This window comes from Phoxinus phoxinus (genome assembly GCF_949152265.1).
Source record: "Phoxinus phoxinus genome assembly, chromosome: 9".
NCBI classification, from domain to species: domain Eukaryota; kingdom Metazoa; phylum Chordata; class Actinopteri; order Cypriniformes; family Leuciscidae; genus Phoxinus; species Phoxinus phoxinus.
Window position 1 is genome coordinate 33,089,502 of NC_136884.1, and position 10,650 is coordinate 33,100,151.

Sequence of the window (10,650 nt, forward strand, 5' to 3'; positions counted from 1 at the left end):
GCATTTTAGCACATAATTCAAAATGGCCGACAGCCAAAATGACCGATATGGGAAAATTGGATATCAGTCAACTCAGTATGACGCCCTGAATCTAACGAGACCACTTTTGTGATTTTTGGACAAACCGTTCAGAAGTTATAAGCAAAAACATAAATTCTTCATATCTCCGGACCAGTAGGTGGCGCTGCGCCGAAACGCAGCATGTAGCCTCAGGTCATGCTTGTGATGACATATACCAAATTTGGTCTGAATCCGATAAAGCGTTGTGGAGATACGGCCTTACGTCTGTTTTTGCAAGCGCTACGTAACATTTATTTGCGCGGTATTCGAGAACGGTAATTCGAATCAACTTGAATTCCATAACTTTTGGTCGTCAAGGTCTGGAGATGATCTGGTTCATTTTTCGTGAAATTCGGAGCAACGGCCTAGGAGAAGTTCGAAAAAGTAGGTTTTTCGGAAAATTCAAAATGGCGGGAAAACTATTATGACGGAAAATGACGTCATAGGGTGCAGGCGAATCGTCATGAGCTCAGGAATCAGAGGAAAAAAGAATTTTGTTTCTAGCCCTTGTGGTTCAAAAGTTATTAGCATAAACATGAGTGAAACTTTGGTCAGCTGGTGGCGCTAGAGGGAATGAGTTGGAGACTCCAAATTTGCTATGGTGATAGTTCAGGCTGTCCTCTATCACTGTGCCAATTTGTATAAGTTTCCCGCAAACGGTTCTATAGGCTGCCATAGACGCCCAGTCGGAAGAAAAAGAAAAAGAAGAAATATAGCTGCAAGCAGCAATCACCGGGGCCAAGCGCAAGCAAGACGACAAGACATGCCAAAGTGGCTGGGAGTGTGAGACCAACTGCAGCTAGGAGCAATTGAAGACATTTAAAGAAGAATTTTGGCAAAATGGTTGAAAAATCACATACATTAACTAAAAATATGATTATCACTTTCGACCAATAGGTGGCGCAGTTACGAAACTGATGTGATGTGGTCAGAGTGAAGTGACAATGACATATACAAAGTTTGGTGTCAATATGGCAAGGCATTGCAGATATAAAGCCTGAATAGTCATTTTGGCATCATGCCTCAAATTTGCCACTGCGGTATACAAAAACGGTTTCGTCTATCGACACGAAATCCATAACTTTTACTCGGCACGGTCTGGAGATGACACGATCCGATTTTGGTGAAAATCGGACATTCGGTCTAGGAGGAGTTCGAAAAAGTAGGTTTTAAAAGAAAATAAAGATGGCGGACAGGAAGTTTGGCTGACTATGGCAAAATTGGTATCTATGTTTTCAGCATAACCCAAGGAATCTATTGAGATCAGTGTCATTACTATAGGCAAATTTATTCAAAAGTTATTAGCCTTTTTGGAAATTTCATTATAACTTTTGACCAAAAGGTGGCGCTGTCTCATAAAATTTTGAGTACCTTTAGGGCGTTGTACTGATGACCCATACTGAGTTTCGTAACGATACGTTCATGCGTTCATAAAATACAGCATTTTAGCACATAATTCAAAATGGCCGACAGCCAAAATGGCCGATATGGGAAAATTGGATATCAGTCAACTCAACACGACGCCCTGAATCTAACGAGACCACTTTTGTGATTTTTGGACAAACCGTTCAGAAGTTATAAGCAAAAACATAAATTCTTCATATCTCCGGACCAGTAGGTGGCGCTGCGCCGAAACGCAGCATGTAGCCTCAGGTCATGCTTGTGATGACATGTACCAAATTTGGTCTGAATCCAACAAAGCGTTGTGGAGATACGGCCTTACGTCTGTTTTCGCAAGCGCTACGTAAAATTTATTTGCGCGGTATTCGAGAACGGTAATTCGAATAAACTTGAATTCCATAACTTTTGGTCGTCAAGGTCTGGAGATGATCTGGTTCATTTTTCGTGAAATTCGGATCAACGGCCTAGGAGGAGTTCGAAAAAGTAGGTTTTTTGGAAAATTCAAAATGGTTGGAAAACTATTATGACGGAAAATGACGTCATAGGGTGCAGTCGAATCGTCATGAGCTCAGGAATCAGAGGAAAAAAGAATTTTGTTTATAGCCCTTGTGGTTCAAAAGTTATTAGCATAAACATGAGTGAAACTTTGGACAGCTGGTGGCGCTAGAGGGAATGAGTCGGAGACTCCAAATTTGCTATGGTGATAGTTCAGGCTGTCCTCTATCACTGTGCCAATTTTCATAAGTTTCCCGCAAACGGTTCTATAGGCTGCCATAGACGCCCAGTCGGAAGAAAAAGAAAAAGAAAATATAGCTGCAAGCAGCCATCACGGGGCCAAGCGCAAAAGCAGACGACGAGACATGCCAAAGTGGCTGGGAGTGTGAGACCAACTGCAGCAAGGAGCAATTGAAGACATTTAAAGATGAATTTTGGCAAAATGGTTGAAAAATCACATACATTAACTAAAAATATGATTATCACTTTCGACCAATAGGTGGCGCAGTTACGAAACTGATGTGATGTGGTCAGAGTGAAGTGACAATGACACTTACAAAGTTTGGTGTCAATATGTCAAGGCATTGCAGATATAAAGCCTGAATAGTCATTTTGGCATCATGCCTCAACTTTGCCACTACGGTAAACGAAAACGGTTTCGTCTATCGACACGAAATCCATAACTTTTACTCGGCACGGTCTGGAGATGACACGATCCGATTTTGGTGAAAATCGGACGTTCGGTCTAGGAGGAGTTCGAAAAAGTAGGTTTTAAAAGAAAATAAATATGGCGGACAGGAAGTTTGGCTGACTATGGCAAAATTGGTATCTATGTTTTCAGCATAACCCAAGGAATCTATTGAGATCAGTGTCATTCCTATAGGCAAATTTATTCAAAAGTTATTAGCATTTTTGGAAATTTCATTATAACTTTTGACCAAAAGGTGGCGCTGTCTCATAAATTTTTATGTAACTTTAGGGCGTTGTACTGATGACCCATACTGAGTTTCGTAACGATACGTTCATGCGTTCATAAAATACAGCATTTTAGCACATAATTCAAAATGGCCGACAGCCAAAATGGCCGATATGCGAAAATTGAATATCAGTCAACTCAGCACGACGCCCTGAATCTAACGAGACCACTTTTGTGATTTTTGGACAAACCGTTCAGAAGTTATAAGCAAAAACATAAATTCTTCATATCTCCGGACCAGTAGGTGGCGCTGTGCCGAAACGCAGCATGTAGCCTCAGGTCATGCTTGTGATGACATGTACCAAATTTGGTCTGAATCCGATAAAGCGTTGTGGAGATACGGCCTTACGTCTGTTTTCGCAAGCGCTACGTAAAATTTATTTGCGCGGTATTCGAGAACGGTAATTCGAATCAACTTGAATTCCATAACTTTTGGTCGTCAAGGTCTGGAGATGATCTGGTTCATTTTTCGTGAAATTCGGAGCAACGGCCTAGGAGGAGTTCGAAAAAGTAGGTTTTTCGGAAAATTCAAAATGACGGGAAAACTATTATGACGGAAAATGACGTCATAGGGTGCAGGCGAATCGTCATGAGCTCAGGAATCAGAGGAAAAAAGAATTTTGTTTCTAGCCCTTGTGGTTCAAAAGTTATTAGCATAAACATGAGTGAAACTTTGGTCAGCTGGTGGCGCTAGAGGGAATGAGTTGGAGACTCCAAATTTGCTATGGTGATAGTTCAGGCTGTCCTCTATCACTGTGCCAATTTGTATAAGTTTCCCGCAAACGGTTCTATAGGCTGCCATAGACGCCCAGTCGGAAAAAGAAGAAGAATAAGAACGGGAACAGATACAATAGGTGCCCGCACCTTCAGTGCTTGGCCCCTAACAAGCAGCCATTACGGGGCCAAGCGCAAGCAAGACGACAAGACATGCCAAAGTGGCTGGGAGTGTGTGACCAACTGCAGCAAGGAGCAATTGAAGACATTTAAAGATGAATTTTGGCAAAATGGTTGAAAAATCACATACAATAACTAAAAATATGATTATCACTTTCGACCAATAGGTGGCGCAATTACGAAACTGATGTGATGTGGTCAGAGTGAAGTGACAATGACACATACAAAGTTTGGTGTCAATATGTCAAGGCATTGCAGATATAAAGCCTGAATAGTCATTTTGGCATCATGCCTCAACTTTGCATCTTCGGTATACAAAAACGGTTTTGTCTATCGACACGAAATCCATAAATTTTACTCGGCACGGTCTGGAGATGACACGAACCGATTTTGGTGAAAATCGGACCTTCGGTCTAGGAGGAGTTCGAAAAAGTAGGTTTTAAAAGAAAATAAAGATGGCGGACAGGAAGTTTGACTGACTATGGCAAAATTGGTATCTATGTTTTCAGCATAACCCAAGGAATCTATTGAGATCAGTGTCATTACTATAGGCAAATTTATTCAAAAGTTATTAGCATTTTTGGAAATTTCATTATAACTTTTGACCAAAAGGTGGTGCTGTCTCATAAATTTTTGAGTACCTTTAGGGCGTTGTACTGATGACCCATACTGAGTTTCGTAACGATACGTTCATGCGTTCATAAAATACAGCATTTTAGCACATAATTCAAAATGGCCGACAGCCAAAATGGCCGATATGGGAAAATTGGATATCAGTCAACTCAGCACGACGCCCTGAATCTAACGAGACCACTTTTGTGATTTTTGGACAAACCGTTCAGAAGTTATAAGCAAAAACATAAATTCTTCATATCTCCGGACCAGTAGGTGGCGCTGCGCCGAAACGCAGCATGTAGCCTCAGGTCATGCTTGTGATGACATGTACCAAATTTGGCCTGAATCCGATAAAGCGTTGTGGAGATACGGCCTTATGTCTGTTTTCGCAAGCGCTACGTAAAATTTATTTGCGCGGTATTCGAGAACGGTAATTCGAATCAACTTGAATTCCATAACTTTTGGTCGTCAAGGTCTGGAGATGATCTGGTTCAATTTTCGTGAAATTCGGAGCAACGGCCTAGGAGGAGTTCGAAAAAGTAGGTTTTTCAGAAAATTCAAAATGGCGGAAAAACTATTATGACGGAAAATGACGTCATAGGGTGCAATCGAATCGCCATGAGCTCAGGAATCAAAGGAAAAAAGAATTTTGTTTCTAGCCCTTGTGGTTCAAAAGTTATTAGCATAAACATGAGTGAAACTTTGGACAGCTGGTGGCGCTAGAGGGAATAAGTTGGAGACTCCAAATTTGCTATGGTGATAGTTCAGGCTGTCCTCTATCACTCTGCCAATTTTCATAAGTTTCCCGCAAACGGTTCTATAGGCTGCCATAGACGCCCAGTCGGAAGAAAAAAAAGAAAAAGAAAAAGAAAAAGAAATATAGCTGCAAGCAGCAATCACCGGGGCCAAGCGCAAGCAAGACGACAAGACATGCCAAAGTGGCTGGGAGTGTGAGACCCACTGCAGCAAGGAGCAATTAAAGACATTTGAAGATGAATTTTGGCAAAATGGTTGAAAAATCACATACAATAACTAAAAATATGATTATCACTTTCGACCAATAGGTGGCGCAGTTACGAAACTGATGTGATGTGGTCAGAGTGAAGTGACAATGACACATACAAAGTTTGGTGTCAATATGTCAAGGCATTGCAGATATAAAGCCTGAATAGTCATTTTGGCATCATGCCTCAACTTTGCCACTGCGGTATACGAAAACGGTTTTGTCTATCGACACGAAATCCATAACTTTTACTCGGCACAGTCTGGAGATGACACGATCCGATTTTGGTGAAAATCGGACGTTCGGTCTAGGAGGAGTTCGAAAAAGTAGGTTTTAAAAGAAAATAAAGATGGCGGACAGGAAGTTTGGCTGACTATGGCAAAATTGGTATCTATGTTTTCAGCATGACCCAAGGAATCTATTGAGATCAGTGTCATTACTATAGGCAAATTTATTCAAAAGTTATTAGCATTTTTGGAAATTTCATTATAACTTTTGACCAAAAGGTGGCGCTGTCTCATAATCTTTTGAGTACCTTTAGGGCTTTGTACTGATGACCCATACTGAGTTTCGTAACGATACGTTCATGCGTTCATAAAATACAGCATTTTAGCACATAATTCAAAATGGCCGACAGCCAAAATGGCCGATATGGAAAAATTGGATATCAGTCAACTCAACATGACGCCCTGAATCTATCGAGACCACTTTTGTGATTTTTGGACAAACCGTTCAGAAGTTATAAGCAAAAATAGCCTTTTTTCATATCTCCAGACCAGTAGGTGGCGCTGCGCCGAAACGCAGCATGTAGCCTCAGGTCATGCTTGTGATGACATGTAGGAAGTTTGGTTTGAATACGATTAAGCGATGCGGAGATACAGCCTTATGTCTGTTTTCGCAAGCGCTACGTAAAATTTGTTTGCGCGTTTATCGAAAACGGTTTGACGAATCAACTTGAATTCCATAACTTTTTGTCCCCACAGCCTGAAGATGATCTGGTGCAATTTTGGTGCAAATCGGACAAACCGTCTAGGACGAGTTCGCAAAAGAAGGTTTTTTGGACAATTCAAAATGGCGGCCATATTTTTATGACGGAAAATGACGTCATAGGGTCCAGTCGAATCGTCGTGAGCTCAGGAATCAGAGGAAAAAAGAATTTTGTTGATAGGCCTTACGGTTTAAAAGTTATTAGCATAATATAAGTGAAACTTTGGACAGGTGGTGGCGCTAGAGGGAATGAGTTAGAGACACCAAAATTGGTGCAATTACTGTTGGGAATGTCCTCTATCAGAATGTCAAACCGGAACAACTTTCCCGCATACGCTTCTATGGGCTGCCATAGACGCCCAGTCGGAAGAAGCAGAATAATAATAATAATAATAATAATAAGAACCGGAACGAAAACAATAGGTGCCTCCGCACTTTCAGTGCTTGGCCCCTAAAAAGAAAAAGAAGCAGAATAAGAACGGGAACAGATACAATAGGTGCCCGCACCTTCAGTGCTTGGCCCCTAATAAGAACGGGAACAGATACAATAGGTGCCCGCACCTTCAGTGCTTGGCCCCTAATAAGAACCGGAACGAAAACAATAGGTGCCTCCGCACTTTCAGTGCTTGGCCCCTAAAAAGAAGCAGAATAAGAACCAGAACAGATACAATAGGTGCCCGCACCTTCAGTGCTTGGCCCCTAATAAGAACGGGAACAGATACAATAGGTGCCCGCACCTTCAGTGCTTGGCCCCTAAATATAGCTGCAAGCAGCAATCACCGGGGCCAAGCGCAAGCAAGACGACAAGACATGCCAAAGTGGCTGGGAGTGTGAGACCCACTGCAGCAAGGAGCAATTAAAGACATTTGAAGATGAATTTTGGCAAAATGGTTGAAAAATCACATACAATAACTAAAAATATGATTATCACTTTCGACCAATAGGTGGCGCAGTTACGAAACTGATGTGATGTGGTCAGAGTGAAGTGACAATGACACATACAAAGTTTGGTGTCAATATGTCAAGGCATTGCAGATATAAAGCCTGAATAGTCATTTTGGCATCATGCCTCAACTTTGCCACTGCGGTATACGAAAACGGTTTTGTCTATCGACACGAAATCCATAACTTTTACTCGGCACGGTCTGGAGATGACACGATCCAATTTTGGTGAAAATCGGACGTTCGGTCTAGGAGGAGTTCGAAAAAGTAGGTTTTAAAAGAAAATAAAGATGGCGGACAGGAAGTTTGGCTGACTATGGCAAAATTGGTATCTATGTTTTCAGCATAACCCAAGGAATCTATTGAGATCAGTGTCATTACTATAGGCAAATTTATTCAAAAGTTATTAGCATTTTTGGAAATTTCATTATAACTTTTGACCAAAAGGTGGCGCTGCCTCATAAATTTTTGAGTACTTTTAGGGCGTTGTACTGATGACCCATACTGAGTTTCGTAACGATACGTTCATGCGTTCATAAAATACAGCATTTTAGCACATAATTCAAAATGGCCGACAGCCAAAATGGCCGATATGGGAAAATTGGATATCAGTCGACTCAGCACGATGCCCTGAATCTAACGAGACCACTTTTGTGATTTTTGGACAAACCGTTCAGAAGTTATAAGCAAAAATATAAATTCTTCATATCTCCGGACCAGTAGGTGGCGCTGCGCCGAAACGCAGCATGTAGCCTCAGGTCATGCTTGTGATGACATGTACCAAATTTGGTCTGAATCCGATAAAGCGTTGTGGAGATACGGCCTTACGTCTGTTTTTGCAAGCGCTACGTAAAATTTATTTGCGCGGTATTCGAGAACGGTAATTCGAATCAACTTGAATTCCCATAACTTTTGTCGGCATGGTCTGTAGATGATCTGATTCAATTTTCATGGAAATTGGAGCAACGGCCTAGGAGGAGTTCGAAAAAGTAGCTTTTTCGGAAAATTCAAAATGGCGGAAAACTTTTCATGGCGCAAAATGACGTCATTGGGTGCAATCGAATCGTCACGAGGTCAGGAATCAGAGGAAAAAAGAATTTTGTTTCTAGCCCTTGTGGTTCAAAAGTTATTAGAATAAACATGAGTGAAACTTTGGACAGTTGGTGGCGCTAGAGGGAATGACTTAGACACACCAAAATTGGTGTATTTAATGTTGGGACTGTCCTCTATCCGAATGTCAAACCATTACAACTTTCCCGCGATCGGTTCTATGGGCTGCCATAGACTCCCAGAGCGGAAGAAGAAGAAGAATTATTTTTGGTACGGGAACAGATACAATAGGTGCCCGCACCTTCAGTGCTTGGCCCCTAATAATAATAAGAACGCCAACAAAAACAATAGGTGCCTCCGCACTTTCAGTGCTTGGCCCCTAATAATAATAAATATAGCTGCAAGCAGCAATCACTGGGGCCAAGCGCAAGCAAGACGACAAGACGTGCCAAAGTGGCTGGGAGTGTGAGACCCACTGCAGCAAGGAGCAATTGAAGACTTAGTGCCACCTAGTGGATAATTTTTTTCTCCCAAATGCTTATAACTTTGGGTGTGGTCGACTTATTCTCAACGATATCAGACTTGCCAGGTTTCTGCATATGGTTTGTCCAGCGTTGTAATTTAGCGCTTAAACATTTGGCGATATCTTCGAAACCTCTAGTCCGATCGACACGAAACCACCGTCAGAAGTTTGGAAACATAGGTCGATAGTTAAACGCCAATGCCCAAATGCGAAAATATTGATAGTAAGGGGTAGTAAAATTTAATCAAAGTCATGTGTCAGTCATTTTTGACGTGTTTTTTTCACATAAATGTCTATAACTCCGAAGCGAATTGAGATATTTTCACCAAAATTGACACACATATGTATGGGCTCACTGTGAGGACACATAAAAAAATTGTGGGATTGAGCCTCTTGGTGGCGCTATAATAGAACAAAACATGAAATTCCCATTGACTTTAATACAGTTTTGTGATGTAAAATGCTATACTTAATGAATGCATTGCTGTAACATCACGAAACTCAGATTCTGCCATCAGCATTATGCCCTGAAGGTACTCAAAAGATTTCCAGACAGCGCCACCTTTTGGTCAAAAGTTATAATGAAATTTCCAAAAATGCTAATAACTTTTTGAATAAATTTCCCTATAGTAATGACACTGATCTCAATAGATTCCTTGGGTTATGCTGAAAACATAGATACCAATTTTGCCATAGTCAGCCAAACTTCCTGTCCGCCATCTTTATTTTCTTTTAAAACCTACTTTTTCAAACTCCTCCTAGATCGAACGTCAGATTTTCAGCAAAATCAGATCGTGTCATCTTCAGACCGTGCCGAGTAAAAGTTATGGATTTCGTGTCGATAGACAAAACCGTTTTCGTATACCGCAGATGCAAAGTTGAGGCATGATGCCAAAATGACTATTCAGGCTTTATATCTGCAATGCCTTGACATATTGACACCAAACTTTGTATGTGTCATTGTCACTTCACTCTGACCACATCACATCAGTTTCGTAATTGCGCCACCTATTGGTCGAAAGTGATAATCATATTTTTAGTTAATGCATGTGATTTTTCAACCATTTTGCCAAAATCCATCTTTAAATGTCTTCAATTGCTCCTTGCTGCAGTGGGTCTCACACGCCCAGCAACTTTGGCATGTCTTGTCGTCTTGCTTGCGCTTGGCCCCGGTTATTGCTGCTTGCAGCTATATTTGGATTTGTTCCTTTACCTTTCCTCCTTCACACGTACTAAAATCAATTACTGAAAGATTTCTCACCCCAAGAGCTTTTGGTCGGCCTTTCAGAAAAGCCTGCGGTCCTCGAGGAGCTGAAGACGTCTGTGGCACATAAACAGTCACTGGAGCCGTTGTGCCCGTTTCAGCCGGAGCCGTTTGTCCTGGGGCCTGAAACTTGATGATCAGCGTCAACGTGTTTGTGGGAATGACGGTACTAGACATTCTTCTTTCTGTATCTGAAATTGATCTGTACAAAATCAAGACATATAAAATAGATTTTCATAAATATTCTTACCAGTGGTTTTTATATAAAAAATTCTTCATTATTATAAACAATCTATTAGTGTTGTCAAAAGACCCGGTACTTCAGTACCATTTCGGTACTAAAAAAAATAAATGGTTACGGTACCAGCTTTTCTTAAGTACCGGTGGTACCGAAGTATCGGATTAATCCGGTTCTTGACGCGCTGTCCGAACGTGCATGT